General features: G+C 43.7%; 1 protein-coding gene and 1 long non-coding RNA gene across 3 annotated transcripts in view; one reads left to right on the forward strand and one right to left on the reverse strand.

The window, feature by feature from the left end:
- Positions 1-27,696, reverse strand: part of CDH13 (cadherin 13) — a 671,873-nt gene that overhangs the window by 537,949 nt on the left and 106,228 nt on the right. The window lies entirely within an intron of this gene.
- Positions 5,383-21,808, forward strand: LOC310682813. Its single transcript, XR_014514188.1, has 2 exons — positions 5,383-20,280; positions 20,882-21,808. It is a non-coding gene; the product is annotated as an uncharacterized lncRNA (long non-coding RNA).

Raw genomic sequence — 27,696 nt, forward strand, 5'->3', positions numbered from 1 at the left:
TCTAGGCACTTGATAAAAGAGTAACCTGGGAAACACATTAAGAGCACTTATTTTTGCAGGCCATGTAATTCCCCCTCTAAACTATTCTTTTGGAATACTTTTCCTACATTATATTGCAAACATTAGATTCTGAAAGGTACCTCATTTAGGGCTGAATATATTTGTTTAAAGGGGAGGGGCGGGAAATGTTTTAAAATTGATTCATATGAGCAAGTCTTTGTGTCTGAAAAATCCAGATTTCTCTGTGTAAGTGACAAAGAAGTCAAGTGTATTTTTTCAACCTGTATTTCACCAAATGGATTTTTCTTTTAAAGAAACCTCTTGAAAGTTGAGGTCTAATGATATGGAAAGTAGATGATGGAAAAGAAGGAGAAAAATAAGGTTAATGCACATCCTCAATGGTGACCGGTATATAGCTGCACAAAAGGAAGCTCATACTCCATCATTCTCCAAAATGGGGCCTTTATACCCCTGCTTTGTAGGGAGCAATCTATTGACTATGACAAGCTTGAGGGGCAAGCAGTAAAAGAGGTTTTCAAGGTGGCACCTAATTTGGAAAGAAGTTAGACTCCACCACAGTAGAAAGGAATAGAAATAGATGGATCAGTCTACTGATGGAAGCTGCCCAGAGTGGCTGGGGAAACCCAACTAGATAGGCAGGGTATAAATAATAATAATAATAAATTATTATTACTACTACCAGCCCATGTCAGTTTCAAATCAGTTCATTTCTTAGGCCATTCTGTCCCATTTCTGCATTGACCTGTACTAAATGTGTATTTTAAAACAAATCTACCACATATCTTGGAATGTAGTTTGTCCGTGATCCCACCCATATATATGTTCTAAGAAATGTCTGAAGAAAGCACCTGTGAGTCAGAGTTAAGCCCTGGAGGCTAAACCTTGCCAAGATCTGATGGGGGGGGGGGGAGCTTTCCCCTTTGATATTTGGATATAGCAAAATCTTACCATTTAGAAAATGAAATTCCTTGTCAAAATCTTACAGCATGTGGCGTGACTAACCCACAAAAAAAGCAACAGACTACGGTAGACACACCTTATTACTGACTTTAAAACTAGACCTATAAATGTTGCTTTTTGAGGGGTGTGTGGATCTATCTATCTATCTATATCCATCTTTCAATGTCTACATTTTATCCTGGAGTGCTTTATGAGAAGAACCATGATCTGTTCTTTGGGTTCATGCTTAAAGTTTCAAATTACTTAACTGACAATCTAGCTTTAAAATTATCTAATTAAAGGCATTATCTTCTTTCCTCAGATGGATTCTTACTTCTGCAGCAGAGAAAGAGACTTCCCGACAGTCCCTGTCAGACCTACTTAGACACGGATGTTCTGAGCGTCTATCTCTGCTTCACCTGTCAAGCTCATGGACTGCCTCCCCACTGCTGCCACCCCGCCCCATCACTACCACAGTATTTTAATATTCAGAACCCATTCAATGCACATTTTCAAGAGAGGATGCCAGTGACATCTAATTAAGTGAGACAGATCATGCCTTTTACAAGATTTTTTGGGGTAATAAACTGAAAACACAGATGTAGGCATCTCTACTTTAAGCCGGATGCTTAAAGTACCGCTCAGATATACGTGATTAGTGAGAAAGGGATTGCAGCAAATTGATATTGCAAAGATGAAGCATTATGCCAGTAAAACAATCATAAGCAGCACAAAAAAAGGAGAAAGGAATATATATGCTTGGGGAGGGGAGTCATTTCAGAGGCTTTACATAATAACACACATTATCTTCTAATATACCGGTACTTTGTAGCAGTTAGTTTACTAGAAGCCTAGAGACTGTTGATGGACCTCTGGTATTCCGCACAGAGGCAATAGACCAGGGAAAACATGTTTTCCAGCTGGAGGACCACATTGCCTTCTGGGCAGCCTTCCAGGGGCCACATGCCAGTGGTGGGCAGGGCCAGAGGCAGTAGGCTAGCTTCTACACACATTCACACACCCCTTTCTTTCTCCTATCCAGATGAACAAGAGGCATTATCAGGGCTCATGGGCATATTCCAGCCAGGCAGAAGCACCCAAGGAGGTTTTAAGGCAGGGCTTGTAAGTGAGACCTGGGCAGACTCCCAAGGGCCAGATGAAGAGGCTTGTGGGGCTTCATTTGAGCCCTGCCCCTAAGGTTCCCCAACCCTGCTTTCACATAACTAGCCAGCATCCCTGTTTAAAATATACAGATAGACACTTTCTCTATTAGGTCCCATAGAGGTTTTTTTCTTGATGAAACACAGTTGAGGTACTGCGCATTTGTTGCCCTCTGCTTGCCAGGCTGCTGTGCTTGGGATATTATTTGCTTAAAAATCCACTCCCTTGCAGTCGGTCTGGAATGATTGGCATTCTTAGGATCAGATTAGGAGGAAGACGTGCTGATGGACAGTAGCTTGGATGGCTTTAAAAGGAGATTAGACAAATGCAAGGAGGAAGAGTCTATCAATGGCTGCTAGTCATGACAGTGACATAGAATATTATTGCTCAGTTGTTGGGAAAGTTCATAGATAAGTGGTAGCTCTAATTTAAAACCATTTCTCCTGATTCAATAACAGAACATTGGAAGAGCCCTGCTGGATCAGAGTAAAGACCCATCTAGTCCAGCATTGTATTCTTAAAGTAGCCAGTCAGATGCCTATGGGAAACCAACAAGCAGGGACTGAGTAGAAGGGCATTCTCCCCACTCAAAACTACCAGCAACTGATTTCTACCAAGTATACTGCCTCTGAGACTGGAAGCAGTTTACAGACATAATGACTAGTAGCTATTGATAGTCCTACCTTCCATGTGTTGCACTCAATTCTAGTCCCATGCAGAGTAAACACGTTGAAATAAATGGACCAAAGTTGCCCATTAATGTCAATGGGTTTCCTCTGGGTAGGACTAACATTGAATGCAACTCCATGGCTTTGTATAATCCTACTTTTAAAACCATCACCACATCTTGTGATAATCAATTCCATTTGCCCATGTCCACAGACAAATGGCTCCTCAAATGAAAAGACAGTGTTATACAGCAAAAGCTATGCATTAGGACTTCACTATGTCACACACTTGCCTGGGAGTAAGCTCCACTGAATGCACTGGGTCTTTCTTCTATGGAAACCTGGATTTCAGGCTGAAGCTGCTGGATTTTGCAAGTGATGTTAAACACTTTAGTCAGAGTGCAGTGTGCAGTTCCATGAGCCAATCAGCCTCTGTGTTCGCTGCTCAGACAAGTATTGTTTTAAAATGAATTTTGCCTTTTGGGTCTGCAGAGCATGACTAAATGCTGGACTACTGCAAGCATGCCAAAGAGACATCGCTTCCCTCCCCACCCCATTCTAAAATAAAGTGACTCCATTACGATGACCTCAGGAAAAGCAGTTTCTATGCCATGCTTGGTTGGTGGGCTTTTCCCCTTGAAAATGATGGTGGCTGAGTGGAATGCTGTTATCTTTTGTACTTGCTAATCTCCCTGCAAATAAACATCTTGAGGTTCCTTGTTTTTCCATCCACTTAATCCTTCTAAAGTCTAATATCACCATACGAGTGGAGCAGAGAGGGAAAGAGAGAGAGATGGAGATGAAAATGAGTGCTGGCTCTACTATAGCTTGGTGAGAGGGCATACAGCAGCATTGGCTTGGGTGGTTTCCAAATAGGAAAGGCACAAGAGACAAAGAGAGCAGATGTGTTGGTTTGATTAGGGATTTGAGAGTTCAATTTGCTTTATAGTTATGTGGATTTGCTCTGCCCAGCATTCCACTCCCTCTGAATTCTGCTTTGATTCTGGTTTCCTGGCTATATAAAAGTCTCAAAAGTTCACACAGGATTTTTTGCAAAATGTGTGTTAGCCTAATAAAGATATTGCCCTAATTGTGGGTTTTAGAATTGTTCCAAAATATAATTTCACAGCTCCAAAATTTAAGGCTCCTGCTCCTTCGTTTATTTTGTCTATTTCCCCTTCCCTCCTGCTGTTGACATCCACATTGATACAACATTGCAATCAAATGAGTTAACCTGATGACATCATATGAACGGTATGATTTTGTCTCAATCATAAAAAACATAAGAAGAGCCTCCTGGATCATACCCTCTAGTCCAGCATCCTGTTCTCACAGTGGTCACCCAAATGCCTGCAGGAAACCCTAAGCAAGACCCAACCACAAGAGCACACTTGCCTCCTGGGGTCTCCAGCAGCTGTTATTATTTTGGCAATGCTTTACTGTTGTTCTCCTATGCATTGGTGAAACATCATACAAAGAAAATCTGCTTGCAACCTTTGTTTAAGTAGAAAAGTGTGAAACAGCAATGTAAAGTGTATGAGAACAAAAGACAATCAACACAACATTCAACAAAATCTATTGGAGTGTTAATGCAGTGAGCCCTGCCATCCTATGCTCAGGTTGTATAGATGTGTAAATAAACCCATATACTCTAAAGGCATCAAAGCTCTGAAGTTCCCCACTTGTACATTTACATGTCTATTTTGTGACTTTATACGACATGTATGTAATTGTAAAACAAAATAAAATATTACTTTTAAAAAGGAAATGTAGGTCTACACCTTCTCTCTTAAGTCTCATAGAGCTGTACAAGTAGCATGGAAGGGGAAAAATACGTGTGTGTGTTTTCTTAATGATACACATTTGAGTTACTGTGCATTTTCTGCCTTCCATTTGCCAGGCATTTTTGCTTGGGATTTTGTTTTGAAGAATCCACTCTGATCTACTCCGTTGTACCCCACATCTTTTTAATTTCTTGACACTTGGTGTTCATAACCCTCTTTTGTAGGGCATACATGATAACGGAAGAGCTTTAGAGAGTGCCAGCACATAGGACAGATTATATCAAAGCACAATGATCAAGTGTTCCATTCTCCTGAGTCCACATTCAGAAGAGCAAAAGGAGCTTTAAGATTGTAGCCTCTTCATCTGATCCCTGGAGAGGAATGAATGAAGGTCACTTGCTGTTTCTTTTTCTTTCTTTTAGTATAAGAGAACCATCAAATCTATTCATTCATTCAAATCTTTCTGTCCATCTCTCTCTCTTGCAACTGATCATCGAGATTTCCCCTATTGCAGTTCTCTCCCCCACCTGCACAAAGCTGCAACACCACCCCTGTCACTCTCTCCTACCATTTGTGGTGGGCATCTCTGCTCTTTGATTCTAGATTTCAAGGGTACCCTGCAGGAGAAAATTAATTGCAGAGGTTGCCATGGCTACTCTCGCTTCTTGGGGAAATCGGGGGAAGCACGTTCATTCAGGTAGTAGGTTATTAAAAATGTGTTACTCAAAATTTGATGAAATGTTGGGCACTTCATTAGCCTTGTCACTAAAGGCTAGAGATGAGCCAAGAACATGGCAACAGTGTTTGTTTATTTCTATTTTTTCACTTGTCAGCCAAAGCCCAAGTTCTTCCTCCACTGAGTCTAAACAGCATTACATCACCATATGTTTATTGGTATGTCACTTTCCCACAAGCTTGTTCCCAAGAAGGCTCACAACACATGCAATAAAACATAAATATGAACATTTGACACAAATAAATCATAATATCAATAAATGCAAAATCCATAGAATATTGATGAAACCAATACAAGTCAACTAACCACATTCAGGAGAGACAAAGGAAAAAGTGCTTTTTTCACACAACACACAGTTGGTAGAGCATGTGACTCAATCTCAGGATCGTGGGTTTGAGCCCCACACTGGACAAAAGATTCCTGCATTGGAGGGATAGGATGAGATGACCCTCGTGGTCCCTTCCAGCTCTATAACTTTATGATTCTGATTCTGGGGTTCACTCCCACAAGAGGCAGTGATGCTCCACATCCCACCTCCATCCACCACTGGCGGGGGGCTAACTCTGCCTAATGGTAGGGCCAGCCCCAATATGTTCCACTTGCAGCATCCATTTTACAAATTTTCATTTTTGAACTAGAGCTCATCAGGAGCAGAACACAAGGCAGAATGAACCTACAGAATGGAAGTTGGCAACATTTTTGAGCCTGTGGGCACGTTTGTAACCTGGGGGACACCTTGCAGGCCCTACACATACTCTGAAGTCAAAAGCACACCACAACATTTTGCAATGGCTATGGTGAAGGGGAGGGCATTCTCTCTGCCTTAGAATGGAATGAGATACTATTACCTTGAAAACAAGGAGGCTCTCCTCTCCAAAACAGTGCTGCCTTAATTGTACATTAAGTAAATGCCATGATTTCATCTCAGGTAGAGAATCGAAGCTCTAATGGACCATTTTAATTTCCAAGGACCTATTGTGGAGGTCTCCTGAGATCAGCTGCTCTTGGAATGCTGCCTTAAAGGTTTCATTTTATTTTTATTACACAAGGAGCCTTCTTGGCAGAATGTCATCCGTGGTGTCACCTTGTTATTGTTACACCTCTGAGGGTCTCCTGAAAAATGGGGGGGGGGGAGTTGCATGCAAGCAAGACACAGAGGGGTCCAGGAAGACAAAGTGCTGCCCTGGCAGAATTTAAAAGGCGGGAGGGACTGGTGGGGCAGGAATTAGGAATCCCAACAGTAAGTAGTTCCAGAGGCAATGATAGGCATAGCCAATAACTTCTCATGTTGTCCTTGTCTACAAAGGCAATGTGAGACTAAGGAGGAGGAAGAGGAGAGGAGGAAGCTGTCAGGCAATGTTACCACCCCCTGGACTGGATGCAAGTAAACAGGTGGAAAGGCAGGTGCTGGCTGAGATCAGACTAGGGTCGATCAGGCACTCTGCTGCATCTTGGCGGTGGAAGTTTTGGGGTCAGCTATACAGAGCAGCAGTAGTGGTGAGTGGATAGGTATGCTTGCCTTATTTGGTGGCTGGCATTGCAGCCAGGCCCTGTGCCCTGCCATTGCCTCCTCGTGCTGTCAGTGCTGGGTGGGACCTCACTCAAGGGGTGAGCCTCGCCAACCAATCAGTGCCAACAAGGATGCAGGCACTGGGAATTTAAACTCCAGCACAGTGGGGAGGCTGTCCTCTATACAGAGCAGCAACAGTGGTGGTGAGTGGATAGGTAGTACCAGCAACAGGAACACTGCCCCTACAGACTACCAGAATTCCTCCAAGGAGTCTTCTCAACATGCTCATCTGCATGTACTTAGAAACTCCAGATCTTTGCATGAATTATTGGATGGTTAAGGGGAATAAGGCAGGGCACACATAACCTAATGGAGAAGACGGCTATTGGTGACTGTAAGCCACCAAAGCTGTGCTCTGCCTCCACAACAGAAATGCCTCTGAATACCAATTGCTGGAAGCCACAGGAGAGGAGCGTGCTCTTCTGCTAGAATCCTGCTTGCATGTTTCCCACAGGGAACTGGCTGGCCCTTGTGGGAACAGGCTGCTGGACTAGATGGGCCATTGGTCTAATCCAACAGGCTTTTTTATGTTCTTAAGACCCATCCAATTCATCTGATGTAAATGGATTTAACTGATTTCAGTAATTAATACTCCACTGTACATTGTTTTAAGCAATTTTAATATCGTCTTACTATACTGTTCTAACCCACACTGGGACCTTATGCGAAGAAATCATTTTCGTTAAATTAAATACACAGTCTGTGCCCTCATGCATTTAACAGAATGCTGAAACATAACAAAATCAGGCAGGGGAAATTCTGCCCTGGGAGTGGGTATTAAACATGGCTTTCTGGGCTTCTTGATTTGGCCCTTGGGACTGTCTCCCAGGCCACCCCATCCATGAGTGCTCTTACCCAACTGGGGGAGAAAAGGAATCTGATTCATACCAAGTCAAACTACTGGTCTATCTAGCTAAGTATTGTCTTCATTGGCATGTGCTCTCCAAGGCTTCAGGTGTGAGGGGTCTCTCCCAGCCCTTCCTGGAAATGCTGGGGATTGAACCTGGGACCTTTTGCATGCAAGGCAGATGCCCTGCCACTGAACTGCAGCCTTGTCTCTTGAGCAGTGCCCTTGAGCTGTAATTGAGGCTCTTGTTTTAGCTTTCACTTCTGGAAATATAATGGGATATAGTGCAAGTTTAGAGCTCATTTCTGTGTTATTTGCTTCCAGAATTTTTTATTTTTTATTTTTTTATTTTTGCAAATAACAGAGAAGTAAGTGTGAAACTTGTGCTATATTCCACAGTATTTATGGAAGTGGATTTTTCATTGCGCATGAAAGTGCAACTGTAATGCGGAAATTAACAGAAATATCAGAAAACAGAATATACTGCTTCATAAATACAGGCATAGTGACAGAAGATGGTGTGATTTAGGGATAAGAAAACTGTGGCCTTCCTGACCTTGTGACCTTGTTGGACTACAATTCCCACCATTTCTGGCTATTGACCATGATGGCTGGGAACTTTTGGCAGCTGGAGTCGAACAACATCTGAATGGCCACCGTTTTCACTATCCCATGTCTATTCTCTCTGTGGATCTAGCAGTGGAAACATTGAACTCTAGAAAGGTGATGGGTTGCCTCCAACATATGTCTTACTCAGAGTAGACCTACTGCACTCAATGGACATACCCGGTTTAGGTCCACGCGTTCGCATGGGCCTGCTTTGAAAATGATTAACAGAAAGAAATACGAGCCTATTCATTTCTGGATGCAATGGGCAGTCCATTGAGACTGTCTCTGTTGCACTGTCGAGCCACACTGTTCTATGACAGATCACTGTGGTGTGAAATGCACTTTCAAGCAGTGGAAAAGTAGTGTTGTGTGAGCTAATTGGGGAAATGGGGAATGGATAACATTATATATATATATTTTGCTTAGTGAGGTAGTCAGGTTCCAAGGCTTATCAGACACTGACAAGAAAGCCATACTGAACATTGTTGGGAGGGGGAAGGGTGTGTGAAGTTGAGCTGCATCCTTTGATGAATGAAATAATAATCTCACTACATATGCATTTCCCTGTGAAAGGCCCACAGGGTATGTAGTTGGTGGAAGGGAGCTTGAGGGAAGTGTCAAGATCATTGCTTTTTTCTGGGAGTACCTTACACAGTACTGACACTCCCCAAATACACACATGTTAAAAGTGTGGCACTTAGTGTAACAACTTCATGGTGAGTACTGGCATCTTTTTTTCTAAAAATAATAAAAGCACTCATTAAGACGAGTGTCAATATGAGAGCCAGCATGGAGTAATGCTTAGGGATTGGGACTCTGACCTGGGAGACCAGTTTTTGAATCCCCACTCAGCCATAAAACTCAGTGTAGGTGACCTTGGACTCGTCCTTGCCTCTCAGCCTAACCTACCTCACAGGGTTGCCATGAAGATTAAATGGGGAGAGTAGACCAATGCACACGAGTTCATTGGAAGGAAAGGCTGTATATGAGTGTAATAAATAATTAAAAATAAATGAGTGCTCAAGAGAAATACTACCATGTTATAGGATGCAACAGGATAGCCAATATGGTGCTCTCTCCCCCAGTCAGCATGGCCAAAGGCCATGGATAATAAGAGTTGAAGCAGCTTCATTCAATGACCCTGGCTTCCATGACTGCTGCCCTTGCTCTAGAGACCCTCATCTCTCCCTGAACTTTACAACAATGATAGAATCAAGTCACGTACATCCCGGCTCCCCAAACCTTGTTGTTTCATCCCAGTGAAACTATTCTATTCCACTATCTTTTCAGGTAAAGTGTTTCATGATATGTCAGTTACAAAAGATACTATTGCAAGCAAGATTCATTCTTTGAGTTTATTGCAGAGAGATAAAGAACATTGATTGAAATGGCAAGAGAAGATGGGCTATGAATGTTGAATCGTTTTTTGATTAATAAAACAATAATCTGTATCCTTTGGGCCTTCCAAGTGAAGGGAAGAATTCTGTTACCTCCTCCCTCAGTTCCATCGGATTCTCCCTTTTAAATGGTTGGGCATTGGCTCTGCATGGGAAATTGATTGACCTCTGGTTACCTGCGCTAATCTTAGTATGGCTGTATGGGAAGGTCCACTTGTCTGGCACAGTAGGCTATAACCGGGGATAACATGTATCATTTTTGTCAACACAAAGAGAGCTAGAACCCTTTTTTAAAAACAAACAAACAAACAACAAGTTAAACTCTAGATTGAACAATTGTGATTTGGACTTTTTAGGGCCTGAGGAGGAGACTGAGGAGAAGGGGTGTGGCTGGGGAGGGGATGTGGCCTGTGGCAAGTCCTGAAGGCCCCATAGAGAGTCCTGACATTCAGCTCCCAAGCCTGAGGTTCCACATTCCTCTTCTAACCAGCTTTGAAAATTGGGTTTCTAGTGTGGCCAGAGCACATACTAAAGCCACAGATCAACCCACTAGAATCATAGGACAGTAGGCAGCTGCCATTGGACCAGACTCAAGTTTATCTCTTCCACGAGAACTAGGCTATTAACCAGTGAATTTTCTCAAAGGAATTTTCCATACGTCTCAGACTGAGATGCATGGTCACCCACTACTACATTCATGTAAATTCAGGTGGGAAAAAATAAGAGTTTGATGCATTTCAAAATACAGATTCATATATTCCAATGCAGGTACTTAATTATACCACAGAGATTTTTTATTTTTTTTTAAAGAACTCAATAGGTAATGTTATGCTGGAGCCTGCCCTGAGCGCCCCATTGATCCATGCAAAGTTTATAGGAGTAACTCTCATTAGTGCTAATTGAATTTACACACTAGGTCTCATTAACATTAATAAGAACTGGCCCACTCACAACATGAGAGCAACCCCCCCCCCCGATGAAATGAAGAGTGAGTCAGGTCATTTTTTTTTATTTGTGTGTGTGTGTGTTAGAGAGAGAGAGATGGAGATGTGGGGGTGGGCAGGGGAATTTTTTTAACACATGAGATCGATGCTATTACCAGAGACTTGTGGAAAGCAGCAGGAGGGAAAGCCCAGAGACTTGATTTTCAATGACACACCCACAGATTCTTCCTATCAAGGCTGTCGACTGGGGTTAGGCTGTGGGTGTCTGAGAGCAGGCAATCAATGGGGCTCATAATTAAGCAATGAACTCAAAGAATGTGCCAGCAAGCAGCTTGCTTTCAGCAAAAGAAATCTGAAACATGTATTTTAAAAAATCTTCTCCAAGTCAGGAAAACAATCAATCAAATGGGCTTTGTTCTAAACACAAATGCAACAGTCTTAATGCTTGATTAGGTTGTCTAAGAGGATTATATTTGTGCATTTCATATAACTTCTCGCCTGGCACCGACTACAGTTAATGTATATAATTGTTGTTTTGCAAGCATCGTGTTAAAAAAAATGGGGGGAAAGTGCATCACCCACAGATAAGTATAGAATTTCTATTGTGGGGCAGCCAGGCACAGCAGGCACTGTGGAATATAATCCAATTTTATCCCTTTCCTCGGGGATCAGTTATCTTTATTATTATGGCTTTATAAACAAACTACAGCATAAGTTTTCCCTAAGAGTTAAGCTTTCCTGTCAGATGGCTCTCTGCTTTTAATTCCCCCTATCACAAAATGCCATTTAAACCCTTTTGGAAAGGGAGAGCGAGTCAGCACTGTGTGCTTCTCTCTGTTGGGCTCCAGAGCCGCCCCCCCCCCCCCCGCTCACCCACTTCTCCCAATATGCTTAAATGTCAGAAATTGTGTGCTGTCAAATGCAAGTGCATCTGACACTGTAAAACTTTCTTCAGAAGTTTCATTTTTCCTTTAAGAATATACTTCGATCACACCCGCACTATGCATTTAAACCACATTCAACATGCTTTCAAAGAACGTGGCTTCACTCGAATTGTATGTGAATCAGAAATAAGGTCACCCAATTGAACATCACAAATGGGAGGGTGGTCTGGACCCCTGTCTCCTCCATAAAACCATCTCTTCTCCCTTATAGGAAGCCCTCCTCAAGGTCATCCTCTGCTGGCACAGGGCCCCAGTCAGGTTGGTAAAATTGAATCCCTCCCTGCCCCTTTTATGTTGGAAGGGTTGTGGGAAATTTGGTTCATTTATTCATGTTTGGCGGGAATGCCCCAATGTCAAAAACATTCGGAACAGAGTATTCCTCATTATATCCACTATTAGAAGCCAACCCCTTTCTCCAAATCCTGCCTTAGCCCTACTGTCTTTGGACATATAGACTTGGGCTCCACCCTGCACCACATAGAACTAGTAGGCTTCTTACTAACCACAGCATGATTAGCAATAGCTCAACAATAGAAGAACCAGACTGAAATACATATGGGGAAATAATATATAGGATACAACAATGTATGAGTGTCTCACCAGAGGCAGGAGGGCAATTAAAGGAATAACGAAATACCTTCCAAGGAATGTGGACCCCTCTTTAACTGTGTTAACGACCTAGATTAAGACCTTGTTATACCAACAGCTCAATATTCTCAGTGGAGATGTTACATTAAGTAATATGTTTGAAGACCGAATGTGTAAGTTTATGTCCAAAGTCAGTGGATAGAGCAAATACCACTAGATGTACTGCTGGGTGATTGTTTAATGGTCCTTGTATTTGTATTTGTATAAAAACCAATAAAATTTGGTTGGTTTTTTTTTTAAAAAAAAAGGGAAAAAAGAATGTAGCTTCACCTAAGGAATCCTGGAAACAGCAGTTTCCCCTCCACAGAACTGCAATTCACAGTACCCTTAAACTGCAGTTCCCAAGGTTCTTTGGGGAAAATCTTGTGCTTTAAATGACTGGTGTGGACATGACTTGGTTCTGAGTGTTGCCAAATTCATCTTGCTTGTGGACCAGTTTGCATAAACAAGGAGCTCATCCCTGCTCCGTATAATGATCAACTTATGATAACACTGTCAAATGTGTGTACAAGTGATTCCTGCATTGTAGAGGGTTGGATTATAGATGGCATCTTAAGTTCCTTCCAACTTGGCAGCTGAATGATTAAGTCTTGCAATCCCTCCGCCTTTTGTCATGAGCAAAGGCCCACTTCGTGGAATCCTGGCCTATTAGATGCTTATGGCACTGGATCCAGAGGTACAGAAGAGTGTCATTTTTAAATAGCTGTGCACTCTTGCAGTGGCAGTAAGCAACTCTGAGTCAAAGCAACAGGGGCATTGCAATACATCATAGTGTACGCAGGCACATGTATCTATTAATCATCTGATCGAACGTGCCCTAAACATCTTGCTCAGCCTGATGTAATGTCAGGGATAACCTTTCAGTGGCGGGGGAGGGGTGGCAATGGAGTTGTGTTTGCAGAGAGCTCTGTTGGTTGCTTAAGTGCCATGCAAGTGCCTCTCACACACAGACTAATCATAGGATGAATACCTAGAGAATTGTACGTATCATTATACTGTTCACTTAGGTGAGCTGCAGGCAGTGGCGTTTTGTCAGAAACAAACACAGTTTGAACAAAGGGGCCTGGTGGTGATTTTATTCCGTGTCTGATTCTGCTTGTTGTTGGGAATGTCTATGATCATTTTGTTTCCCAGAATGCATGCTTTTCATGCAAAAGATGGAGTTTCAAACCAGAGCTATTTTTCTAGAAAAAATAGGTGCAGGAACACACAATGAACATCTCCCTTGTTCATGGTGGCCACCTGAGAGGTGCCGAAACTGAGTTACAGCAAGTTCAGGCTGGGGAGGAAAAAAACCACCATAGTTCAAACAGTGGGAACTTGCAAGGGCTAGAAGAGATCCCTGCCTGGAGCCCGAGAGTGTCATTGCCACTCAGTGTCCACAATACTAAGTTAAATAAGCCAATGGATTGACTTTCCATAAGGCTCTTCCTATGATCCTAACTGAAACTTATGTTCTGGTCCACAAGCAATTACAGGAATGTTGAATCTGGGCACTCCACTGCAAAAGGCAGACCGGACAGATTCCTCCTCCATCCCTAGAAGTAAAATCCATTTTATTGCAACAGAAGTCTTATCTCCTATCATGGGTCGTAGATCAGCCATAGACCATCTGCTTTACATGCAAAAGGTCCTAGGTTCAATACCCAGAACATCTAAGAAGGGCTGGGAATGTCCCCTATCTGAAACTCTGGAGAGCTGCTGCTGCCAGTCAGTGTTGACAATACTGCAATAGTTGGACCAGCAATCTCAGTTGGTATAAGGCAGCTTTCTATGAGCTGTCTTAGGTTTGCCTGTTCCATCATCTGCTCTAAGGCTGACTCAAGGCATCCTTGCTTGTGTAAAACAAACACATACAGGCATATGCTTCATGTTTGTGTTTTACTGGAAGGCACAATAAAAGTAAATGATGAAATAGTATGCAGGCATAAGGCACACCAGGGACTGGGGTGAGAGAGTTCACAGAGACCATCATTGCCCCTTGAGTTTCAAAAAACCTGGTTCGGCTGCCAAGTCAAGTGCAGAAACAGCAAAGTCACACTCCTTGTTATGCCGATAAGGAATAGAGAGCATTACACCTGCCTGATATTCCCGCAAGCCATCGTTTGAGCAACAAAAGCAATTACACCAGCAATGACTTTAATGCCTTGTCTGGCGAACACACACAAAATATAGCGAGGCCTGCAAGATAGTCCACTGGAGGGAAGAAGGGAAGCAGTAAGCTGGTGAAAACCAAAGCAATATTAGCTGAATTACTGTGAGGACTGCCCAGATGAATGTGCTTCTTATGGGCTCTCTGAAAACAGTGGTTTTATTTTATTTTTTAAGTACAGGGAGAGGAAAACATCACTGGATATCTGTACCAAAGCAGAGGGATAGAAATATATCAAAAATGTTTGATGACCAAAATTCAGGAGTACCATATAAAGAGGTGTAAACAGTGCTGTAAGCTGAATCCAGACAGGTAACAGCAAGGAACTGGAAAAACTGAAGATAGAAGAACATTTCAAGAACAGAAATTTTAAGATGGCAATATGCCGTAATGGAAAGACAGGCAAAGCAAGTGCAAGCAATAAGAGAAACAAACAAAGGAGATTATTTTGCAGAGCATGGGTTCATTCTGTGGTCGGGGACTCATGAAACTAGGACCTCATCACCAACTTCACAAGAACTTTCCTGGAAAGACTTGAAATGAAACAATGCATTGTTCTTCACATACTCCTTACATATTATGGAAATGAGAATAATGACAGAAAATGTAGTACTGCTGTTGGTATTGTATACCAAACCAATCAAACAAAATATGTCTTCTATGTATTGGGATTTATTTTCATGTTATGCATTGTTATAATAGGGATGAGGAAAGAGTTGTCACCATGAGGGAAACTTTCCCTCATGAGAAACCTGGGCAGGCACATATGCTGAGTGGTGTGTAGTCAAAAGTGGATAGAGCAATGGATGTGAGTCTTACCAGTCATGCAAAAAGCAGGGATTTCCACACATCCCTCTCTATCTTCTGGCCAGCAAGAAAGAGACATTGTCACAGTTCATGGACACAATCAACCTAGGCAAAAGGACTCAAAGAAGGTACCAAGCTCGGCCTCTGAGAGGTGTGGCCTGGAGATGGGAGATGCCCAGGAGAATCACAGGGTCACATTGAGAGGCATGGAGGACCACATTAAATCTGTACAGAGTTCACCACCTCTGGTTTAGGAGAGCCTTGGTGAATAAAAGGATGAGTGCAAAATTTGCCCAGAAAATAATCTGCCAATTTTATCAAAGCACTTCCAGCTTCCTGCAAACCCCCCCCCCCCAACACAATGTTTCAGCTTAGGTGCAATCCTCTGAGTTTGCTTCCATGGGGGGGGGGGGGAATGGAGGAAAGTCTATAGTTGCTCAGTACTTGCTGTCGTCTACTACTGTAATGCCTTGAGTTGCTGCCAAAAGGTAGCTCATGAGAGCTGTTAAAGAAAATCCATTCCTTTTATGAGCAAGTCACCAATGAGGAACTGGAGAGCAGTAAAGGCCCTGGAGCCCAATACAATCACACTGGAAATCATTGTTATTATTTATTAAATTTATATACTACCCTTCATGCGAAGGTCTTAGGGTGGTTCACAAGATTAAAAAGTTGAGATGGGTCTAGTCCTAACTCAGTTGGTAAAACTGTGACTACCCTGTACCACTCCAGACTATGGGTTGGGCTTCCTGAGGAGAAAATGCATAGAGAAAGGTTTTCTTCCCGGCCTTGTAACTCTAGAACCCTTGGACTTCCAAGGAAGCTGAATGTTGGAAGATTCAGCATAGGCAAAAGAATACCAGTTGCTAGGAATCGCAAGTGGGGAGAACACTGTTGCACTTAGCACCTTCCTATGGGATTGTTGAAGAAATCTGGATGACCTTGGAGAGAAGAGGATGCTGGACTAGATGGGCTATTGGCCTTATGGACTTGAATGCTCCACCATACAAATACCTACATGTCAGGGATGTCAGGGATGTCAGGGATGTCAGGGATCAGTATTCTAGCCTTGCCTTCTTCCTGACACATGAGTTCTCTATGTTTGTTTTCTATTTTTCTATGGAGGAGCACTCCATTGTTTAAGTCTCCACCTCTGCTCTGAAGTTCAAGTACAGGTCCACCACTTCACTGGAAGATAGCCTACATGGAGCTGTACTTAAAGGAGGACAGAAAGGGAAGAGACTTGTCCTGTTACCCCTTTGCTATGAAGAGCCAACAAGACATGGACAAAAACGACCAATTACCACCATACATAGAGCCACAAAGTACAGGTACAACAAAATACTAAACTTGCCCAATCAGAGAGACGTGTATCATGTCAACTTCAATTCCCACCACTGCAAAAGAGATGCTGCTGTCAATGTATTTTTGCAGCAAAAATTAATGTATCCTGACAGCAGGTCACTCATCTGGAAAATCTCACCTTGCAGAATTCAAGAATCTCTTTGTCTTTCTTTATCTCTGTCCCCTCAGTTGCACCAAGTATTATCCTTCCATCTATCTACAGGCCGGTGTTAGTATAAATGGTCTCTCAGGTTTTTGCCCATCAAGTTCACAAAGTTAAGTACCTTTCCTTTCACTTTAGTTAATTTACAGATGAAACTTCCTAGGGGGGAGAGAGAGATGGAAAGGACACATTTATCCTTAGGACTTCACTGGGCAAGTGTGTCTAGGTAGGGCTCTTCTGTCAGGGATGGTCAGGTTTTATGGCTTCAGGGCCCTGACAGTGTCATTTTAAATGGGCAGCAACACAAAACAAATATCTTCCATCCATGCTTAAAGCACCAAGATCACCACAAACCATCCGTCTTTCAAGGTATGGGGAGCAAGAGCTGAAATTAAACCCATCACAGCTAGATTACCCAAAATTCTGGTTTCTTTTAGCTCAAGTACCTCTATTCTTCCCCCCCCAAGATTTTAGTTCTAAGCAAAGTTTCTCTAATGGCTCAAAATTCAGTTTCATCCCTAATTAATCTTCAGCCTTAAGCAGCTACTCCAAAGGTCACTGCTATTAACTCTAAAGTATGTGATCCTTCGCTAGAGTTCACTCAAAATGTGTGTGCATATGGATTGGGTGTGGAGAGATACTGGGCACTAGATTTTAGATGGAATGGACAGAGGCCTCTTGGTCTCCTGGACTGCGATCAGGCTAGATCAGGGCCCATCCCATACAGAAATGGATCCATGGTGATGAGAGTCAGAATACGGAACCATTAGGGTGGGACTAAATTTGGGCTAGCCCACCTCATTGTAAATTATTGAAGAATGTGGGCAGATGAGAGGAGAAAACATCTGGAAGGACTGTTCTTTGCAGGCATACCACAAAAGAGAATAAGGCCCTAGATATTTCTGAACATATTGGTAGCAGTTTCTAGGGATGCTGTGAGAAACAAAGACCACATTGCCCATGGTTCAAAGTAACTTTGGGTGCTGCTGCAAACAGAGAGGTCCTTGCTCACCATACAAAGAGTGTTACAAGACTTAAGATCTCTAGGTCTTAGCTTAGAAATATCCAATAAAAAAACTGCCCTTTGCAAAGAATTTAAGAAGCATTATACACATTGATGATGCCATTACTGGGATGCTAAGTTATGTGGGAGCCTCTACAAGCAGAGGAGGTAACCTCTTCAGACTCTGCCCTCTACTTCGTGGAGAATGATGGAAATAGTGATGTGGTGGGAACCTGGCTTAGCACACTCATACCCACGCACCTTGCTCACAGCTAGCCTTTACACACAGCCAGCACATCTGAACAGCATTATTTTCTGGCCCCAGCCTGGAGTGTCATCTTGAGGCTCAACAATGGAGCAGATTTTGATTGTTTCTCATCACCCTATTTCGTTATCTATACCAAATTTAGCTTGAGATTAAGGATGGGCAACTCCATCAATTTTGCTTTCTCTCATTTTCTGATTTGAGCTTCCAAAGCAATCTGCACCCAGGACAATTTATCAGCATTTTAGGGCAATTTTTCTCCTCATAAACACATTTTTGCATTTAGTCTGGACTAATATACACTCTCTTTTCTTTTTCTTTTTTTTTTAAAAAAGGCAATTTGCCCATACATAATGCATTGCTCTACGCTATTTTCACAGATAGATGCATCTTTATGAACTTTCACCCAATATGTGCATTTTTTGTACACATTGCATGGTTAGAAAGCTGCATCACAAAATTCAAACAAATGCAAATTTTGAAAAATCGCTGTGTTTCAGTTCGCCTATTAGTTCAGGAAGTACAAATTGAGTAGTTTCTCATTAAAATGCAAATAAAATAAAATAAAATGAAAATTTCTGTCCCATCCCTACTTGGCATAAAAACTTTGTACCCCCTGCAAAACACACACTCTATTTTGAACACCAGCAAATTAATTATTTGTACAATATGCACCCACTTAGAAAATAACAGCTTTCTCTCTCTCTTTCTAAAATGTACTTGAAAGTTTACCAGCAGCTGCTCTAATTTGGCAGATTCCTTTAAAACCTCCACCAGCTCCCATTAGAGGCAACTAATGGAATATTATCCATCATCACTGAGATCCCATACTTTTCTCCCTGCCATCTCATACTCACTCTCCTCTCTTTTTGCTCTCCATCAGCAAGTTCACACTCTGAATAAATCCAGAGCTGCTGGAAAAACAGCCAAAGTGCACTTTGGAGTGACTGGTGCTATGATAAACAACCTGCCAATCCTCAACATACTAATGAATGACATCCCAAACAGTTTGCATCATCTTGTGGGAAATGAGATACCAATGCACATCATCCATTTGTTTGCATTGCATGAGCATGCCTCCTCTTCACCTTTCTCAGCGATGGGTGAGCAGACTTGTGCTTGTCCCAAAAATGCACAACCCCACCATCACCCACAGCACAAATGCTTCTTCTTCATCTACACCATTATTTTAGCTGCAGGCCGGTCCACTGTCCCTCAGACCTTGTGGCAGGCTGGAGAAGCGGCACCAGGGGAGACAGCTTGAAGAAGAGGCATGGGGGGCAAGTAGTCCTCCTCCCCACCCCCCAGCCTCAGCCACTGCACTTACCTTCTCAGGGGCTGCAGCCACTGCCCCCACTGCCGCTTCTTGTGGGTAGGCAGAGAGAACTCATCCGCTCTGCTCTCTGGCCCATGGGAGCACTAGGGTGGCGGGGGGGGGGAGAGAGATGAGCGGCATGAAAGGGCTGGCTCCGGATAGGGGCTGCTTAAAATGGCGCTCAGCCAGGTGAGCCCAACCCCCTTCCTCCTCTAGGCAGGTCAGGGAGAAGCCAGGAGGAGGGATGGAGGAGGCACTGCCGTGGTGTGTGTGAGGGGCAGATGGAATGGCACAGGAAAAAAGAATGGTGCTTCCCAAAAGAAACAGAATCCCCACGCCGATCAACAGACAGTCTGCGAGCCAGATCCTGAAGGCAATTGGGCCTGATTTGGCCCACGGTCCTTAGTTTGCTGACCCCTGATCTACACATATGGCTGATTTAGGAAAGGGTGGTGATTTACACGCATTGGAGAACCTGCATGTGAGGTGGGTAGGAGACCTTGAATGGGACAGATTTCCCCCTTGCTTAGAACTCTATGTGAGTAGAGATCTTTTGCATACAGATGGTGGCTGCAGTGGGTGTGGCTAGCCAGTGTTGCCTCACAACTAGGGATGGGAGAAGATTTGATTCAGTTCTCATTTGAAGGTGAACCTATAAAAGCCATGCTTTTTGAAATATTGCACCAGCCCAATGCAAACATTGCTCAAAATGTGCACTTCTCTGAAACTTGCAAAGTGTGTCTCCAGCAAAGTCATGAGTATAAAAATGCATACACCAGAGCAAGGTGTGCACTGAAATGCATTATATTATGGGAAATTGCTTTTCAGGAATGTGTGTGTGTGTTGGGCAAAAATCACATGCGACCATGTATATATTTGCACAAAGAAATTTGCACTAAAATGTTGGCAACTTTTCATGAGAACTTTCTTTAGAAAAGCAAAGTGATATGAGCATATAGAGAAGTTGGGCTGCATCAATAGGAGTATAGCATCTAGATCAAGGGAAGTTATAGTGCCACTGTATTCTGCTCTGGTCAGACCTCACCTGGAGTACTGTGTCCAGTTCTGGGCACCACAGTTCAAGAAGGACACTGACAAACTAGAACGTGTACAGAGGAGGGCAACCAAAATGGTCAAAGGCCTGGAAACGATGCCTTATGAGGATCGGCTAAGGGAGCTGGGCATGTTTAGCCTGGAGAAGAGGAGGTTAAGGGGGGATATGATAGCCATGTTCAAATATATAAAAGGATGTCACATAGAGGAGGGAGAAAGGTTGTTTTCTGCTGCTCCAGAGAAGCGGACACGGAGCAATGGATCCAAACTACAAGAAAGAAGATTCCACCTAAACATTAGGAAGAACTTCCTGACAGTAAGAGCTGTTCGACAGTGGAATTTGCTGCCAAGGAGTGTGGTGGAGTCTCCTTCTTTGGAGGTCTTTAAGCAGAGGCTTGACAACCATATGTCAGGAGTGCTCTGATGGTGTTTCCTGCTTGGCAGGGGGTTGGACTCGATGACCCTTGTGGTCTCTTCCAACTCTATGATTCTATGATTCTATGATTCTAAGTGACCTTATGACTCTAGAGTGCTAAGAGTTCTTTGCATACTTTTTCTTGTTCCTTACAATAGTTCTGTAAGGTAGTGGATCTGTTGGTTCACACGGAAACCACACAAATTGCAGTTAGGATTGATCCAAAAAATAGCTTGTAGAGGCTGGACTTAAACTTACAGTCCCACCTTGGTCACTAAATTACAGGATAACAAAAATAGAGAAGATAGCATTCACATTTGCCTAGAAGCCCCAAACAAGTAATGGCTGGTGGTCATTGGGACTGGTGGGGTGGGGTGCTAGGAGACCAACTTTGAGTGGAGCCAGAACCAGGGACAAACAGAGCTGCTACAAAAGTCAATACTGAGATCTTAGAAGGAGGAAGTTGGGAGCCAGTGCTGCCCCTTGGACAGCTGGTAAATAAGAAAGAAAGGGGCTAGCTGAGGGCAGCTTGAGATTGGCAAGGCAGTGCCCCATTTGCCCCAATGGACCAGCCTTTGCTGTTCCCTTTTGTGATGGGGGCAGGCGCTGTTCAGATTCAGTTGTGAGGGAATGGCCTGCAGTGCACGTGCTCAAACAGCCCTCTTTAATTAGCACTCCTCCTTCCCTGGGACTGCCCAATTGGAGCCTCCTAAGCAGCATCTGGGGCTGGACACTGGTGAGCCCTCGCTCAAATCAAGTCCTTCAAAGACTTCAAACTCTTTCAAGATCAAAGCATTTCGGTAGAGAGTGCCTTACGGGGCCCGGAAGATACGAGGAGTGGGAGGGAAACAATTAATTAATTCCATCTTATTGTCCCTCTAATTAAATCAAGAGCAGAGAATGTCAGGTCCCCAGCTCAGAATTACCGCATACTCTAACTCTTCCCTACATCTCTATAAGATGCAGTCCCAGAATTAATGAGCACATAAATTAAAGGAGGAGGGGAAGCGCTCACACAGAAAAGGCAATATACCCGGCCCTGAGCCAAAAAAAGAGAAAAAGGAATGAAGGCACCCAAGGTATACATATCTGTATGCACACACACACACACACACACACACAGAGAGAGAGAGAGAGAGAGAGAGAGAGAGAGAGAGAGAGAGAGAGAGATGGTTTGGGGAACACACAGCCATCCAAATGTTGTTGGGTTCCAACTCCCATCAGTCCCAGTCAGCAAGGCCAATGGTCAGAGTTGATAGGACTTGTCATTCAAAGGCATTTGGAGGGTCAAATGTTTCCCAGTTGTGTCTTAGACACAGCCCAATCTTTCATTACAAAGCAGCACTTTTTATACAGGACGAATTTACACTCTCCTTTAACTTTTATTTGTATTATTGGATGAAAGATCATAAATGACGCAATCTTGATTTTTACCATTGCCACTTGGCAACTCCCCTGCCACCACTCCTTCCTCACATTACACTTGAAGACTTGGGTTTCTTCTTTTTATTTTTCCTTTTGCTTTTTCCCCCCTTTTCCTTTTTGCATTTCTGTACATCTCCAGTGGCTTATTTGGTGAGGGATTGTCTTTGTTGAGCTTTTTCCTTTACTTGTCTCATATTTAGCCTTTAAATTATTCATTGCATAATCCTTTAGCAAGTTTCACGCATTTTCATACACTTGTTCGGCTCGCTTGAAACACATCCTGACTGGTTCCTCTCAGTGCTCTGTGTTGAAAATTAATCTGCCACTAATAAAACATTTAAAAGGTGTCGTCTAGCACGGACTGGGATGGAACAACCGTCTCATGAATAAATACATACACTTTTTTTTTTTACAAGGCATGCCTGCCTCCAAAAAATGATTTAATAAGCACATCATTTTTGAAAGCTGTACACATTCAGAGCTCCCAATAGTTTTTGCATTGACCCTTTGTTATGATAAAACAAACAGGTGATGGTGAATGTAAATGCAATGCAGAACCTGAGTGCAAAAGCATTTCCCCCATTTGTAATTTATCAGCAACTGGTATTCAGAGGCTTTCTGCCTCCAGCAATGGAGGCAGAGCACAGCCATAATGTCCAGTAGCCACTGATCTATTCCACCAGTTTCTTCTCACAGTGGCCAGCCAGATGCCTGAAGAGACTTAGTGCAACTGTGCTCTCCCCCTCTGCAATTCACACCATTTCGTGTACCTATACACCAATCCTTCATCTCTTGCACTTAAAACATTTTTCCTACCCTCTAAAAAAAATCCATATGCTGACTTTCCTCACTTACCTTTCGAGAGAGAAAATGTGCTTCCTCCTACCTTTTGACTAACTGCTGATTTTACAATTTAATCTCAGTCGCCTCCTGGCATCCATTTGTTAAGTACTTGTTAAGGTGCCAAAACAAGCAATGCCCTTGCACATTTGGCTTTTTGATCTTGCTACCACAAAATTGGCCATCTATCAGGACTGACTGAATGCTTGCCACCGGGGGTGAATGGATCTGCCCATGCAAGATAGTAAATTTGTGGTCACTCAGCAGACCTAATTTTACTTGCCACAGATGGAAAATAAAGGTGAAGGAGAATTACTGTAGGTGAGGCTAAATCACTGCTTTCAGCTTGTTCTCTTCTCATGAAATGTATGAGGCTAAAAAGGGATGTCTTCATCAGTTTCAGACACTGATTGCTACGGCTGGGGAAAAGAAAACCTCTGGATTTGTATTGATATGTACCAGTGGCAGATGGTGTCCACTGAAACTGGCAGGGGGGAAGGCAGGGAGACCAACAGCAGGTGGCACTAGAGCCAATGACAGGCAGAGCCAGCTGATTCTGGATTAGCCCCCATCCTCCTCCCTGCTGAGTTCTACAAGGGCAATACAAAGAAGAAGGGGGAGGAGGAAGCTAACAGACAGTGTCACTCTCTGGACTTATTGTAAGTGGGAAGGCAAGCAGGTGAGAGCTGGTGAGGCCAGTGAGGTTGGTGGAGCGGTGCACCATTTTCTTAAATGGATTTATTTTAATTTAATTTCTAGCTTGTTCCGAGCAAAGTGTTAACTAATAGCCTTACAAATAAGTCCACTTCCTGACTTGCATTTATACCCCACCTTTTGACCACCGCACCCCAAAAGCCGATATAGGACACAAACTTTGGACAAAGATTATATTAATGTAAAACACAACTCTGAGTATATGTAAAACAACAACAGCAGCAACAACAACAGCCAGGTTAATTAAATAGGAATATGCAATATGATCACATCTTACACACATTCAACTTGTGTGATTTTGATCATACCTGGTTGAAGGTTGGCTGGTTGAGATTCAGCAAGCAAGGCAGGAGAGCTTCAAAGCTTTTTTCCTGCTGGGTTTTCCAGACACAAAAAGAGCTTTTAAGCACTGTCAGGGAACTGCCATCAGTGCCAGAGGGAGAGAGCAAAATCCAGAGGGATTCTGGAGAGGGTCCCGGGATTGGGAGAGGCAGCCCATCTTCTGGGGAAGAGAATCAGCGTAGCACCAGTGGAGAAGGGGGGCAGATTGGGGAAGCGGCGAGGCGGTCCCATGACTCCTTGCCGGGGACCAACGGGGAGAGTAGAGGTCCTCTGCTGCCTACGTCCTCCTTGTGCAGAAGGCTTTTGTGCAGAGAGACTAGGAGACGACTAGGCGTCAAAGAGCTTCTTTGCTGGAAGAAGTTTAAGAAACGCCCACTGACGGATTCTGCCAGCGATTGAGACAGCCACGGGTGAGTGGCTGTCCGGACAGAAAAGGTTCACTCAGGCGATCCAGCCAGGTGTTTGCACCGGCTTACGCATGAGCAACCCCTAGAAACATTACAAGCACTCAGTCTTGCTTGGTGGGCAAGACCTGCTCAGCACACAAGCTCCAGAAGGCTAGCCATACTTGCACGGGGGCAGTTTGAGTATACATGTTTTTGCAAATATGTGGAACCCTTGGAACGAACCCCCCACATAAGATGCAACTGTATTGCTGCTGGAGTAGGGAAGTTCCCTATGTTATGAGGGATCACGTTCCTCCCTACACCTGAGCACATTTGCAGGCATGTCTTCAAAGAAAGGGACTGGAAGGGATCCTTCTTCCTTGCTCTGAACACCTTGCGTATAAGAGCTCGACAAGTACACCATTGCCCTGCCACCTCAGCATCCCACCACAAGCATGCATGCCAAAAAGCACCCTCCATGATTCCTGCAAAGCGTGGAGTGACCAAGCGTGTCATTAACCCAATTACACCTCATTTGGCTATCTCACCCCTCTTAACCTGTCTTTCCCAACCAGACTAACAGGCAATTAAACCAAAACAAACTACGACACTCCTGAAACAAGACTCCCAGCAGTATGAAGTAGGCAAAAAAGGAGAGTCCAGACAGTGACGGACCCTGAGGCCTCAAATTTCAGTAGCGCCCTGTGAATCACCAAATTTGGCACCCTCACCTTCCATTCCACATCATAGTTGCAGTGCCCTGGAGGCTCTGTGCCCAGTGTGACCAAACTAGTTGTGCTCCCCTGAGAACATTTAGGGGCTCCCCTCAAAATTCCTACTCATTCTCTAAAGAGGGGACTAACAAAGCCCATGTTGCCTTGAGATGGGAGACACTACAAAGAAAGGACCACACCATTTGGAGGAGATGCAAGCTTATAAAACCAGGTTGTCTCCTCTCCCGACTAGTGGCCACACCAGCTCCTCCCCTGGGCAAAACCAACTGAGCCTTCTTGGAAAGGGAAGCTGGGGTGTGGCAAATTCTCTGGGTGGGACAGGCGTTCTCAAAGGAGCTCAAGATGGTGTGCACGGTTCTCCCCCCCCCCCCTTCTAATCCCCACAGTAAACCCTGTGAGGCAGATTAGGCTGAGAGGCAGTGGCTGGCCCAATGTAACCCAGTGAGCTTTATAGCCAAGTGAAGATTTGAACCTTGGTTCTCAAGGTCCTAATTCCCACACTGTAACCACTCCACCACACTGTAACACAGAAACAAGATGCTGACACGTGCTGGGGAAAACCCAACGTTACGCACAGAAGTGAAATGCAACCTCTATTTAGAATTAATCAGGTCCAAGGGCCAATATGCCATTCTTGTCCTCCAGTTTCTTAACATAAAACAAACATTAAGTGCATTAAATGTGAAATTAATGTTGCTTATTTTTTTCCCTCTCCGAACATATTCCTTCCATCATCCGTCACCCACATGAAATATTGTCACTTCAAAGTATGTAGCGCAAAACATTTAAATCAATGTATGGGTAGAGTGCTGGGGCTTTTGTGTACACACACAGTCACACGTCTGTCTCTCTCTCTCTCTATGTATATATATATATATACATGTCATTTCACAGTAATTCAAACTGGGAGAGAGAGTAAAGGAGCGTTTCTCGTTAAGCATGCCTGAGATAAATCAGAAACAGCATCTGTGGAGCCATGGATCTCCTTTCACTGTGACAAATATATTTAGATGCATGGTGTGCTTGGATTAGAAAGCCAGGAGGGAGACTTTTTAATCATTGTTGGGAGGAAACATCAAAAGGAAAGGATCCTACACCCCCAAATTGGCTTTCTTTGGGCACAGGCTTTCAAAGCCAGCCTCTTCTCACCGTGTCCCAAAGCCGAAACAAGACAGAGTCACAGTTCACAGCCTGCCTTTCCACAGCACCACTTATAGCAATACAAAAGCAACTTGATTTGTGTGTCAAGCAGGGTAAACCTTAATCCATCTTCCAAGTCAGACATTGCTTCTCGCTTGCAAAAGGGCTGCTGCCCTAACACAGACTGAATGCAAAAGAGACAATTTGAATTAAGCCGTGTGGCAGAGAAAATGATAAGGCGACTAGCCATGGTAGCTATGCTCTCCTTTGGCAGTAAGAGGAAGCCATACCCTGCAACATTCCTCAGATGAAAATAGGGACATTTATCACTCCCCTGCAATGGAGCCCCCATTTTTGTGTCCCCCACAGAGCACTTCCTATTAGAAGAAGAGTGAGTGCCACTAACACTTCACCAATGGGACACACACCTGCCACCATCCTGAGAAAACCTCGATTTGATTTGATTCTTTAGTAGATTCACAAAATGAAAAACACACACCAACAAATAAATTTTAGAAAGGGGAAAAATTAGATGCAGACACGCAAAGCATTTAAAAAACAACAACCAAGACTCCTTGAGCTCCATTCCTCCTTTCTTCCTGCCCAGGGCAACCATGTCCCTTGCCTAGCGCTCAGAGCCAGCAGCCTTTCCTCCTCCACACCTGCTCTCCACCAGCCACTATGAGCTGCCCAAGGGAGGAGGCTGGCAGTGGTGGCCATGGAGGAGCAACAGGATGTCTCCTCACAGCCACTACTGCTGCCTCTGCCATCGATCGGGAGAAGCGCCGGGTCACCCGCCTCCCCAAGCTTGGTGGCACTGGAGCTGGCAGGGAAAATAGGGACATTCCAGGATCAAATCATAATTCCAGGACTGTCCCTGGAAAACTGGGGAAATTGGAGGGTGTGGCGGAAGCATAGGTTGCTGGGAATCACAAGTAGGGAGAGTATTGCTTGTAGGTCAGACCTCACCTGGAGTACTGTGTCCAGTTCTGGGCACCACAGTTCAAGAAGGACGCTGACAAACTGGAACGTGTCCAGAGGAGGGCAACCAAAATGGTCAAAGGCCTGGAAACGATGCCTTATGAGGAACGGCTAAGGGAGCTGGGCATGTTTAGCCTGGAGAAGAGGAGGTTAAGGGGTGATATGATAGCCATGTTCAAATATATAAAAGGATGTCACATAGAGGAGGGAGAAAGGTTTTTTTCTGCTGCTCCAGAGAAGTGGACATGGAGCAATGGATCCAAACAAAAAAGAAGATTCCACCTAAACATTAGGAAGAACTTTCTGACAGTAAGAGCTGTTTGACAGTGGAATTTGCTGCCAAGGAGTG

This window comes from Podarcis tiliguerta (assembly GCF_965153285.1).
Source record: "Podarcis tiliguerta genome assembly, chromosome: 8".
NCBI lineage: Eukaryota > Metazoa > Chordata > Lepidosauria > Squamata > Lacertidae > Podarcis > Podarcis tiliguerta.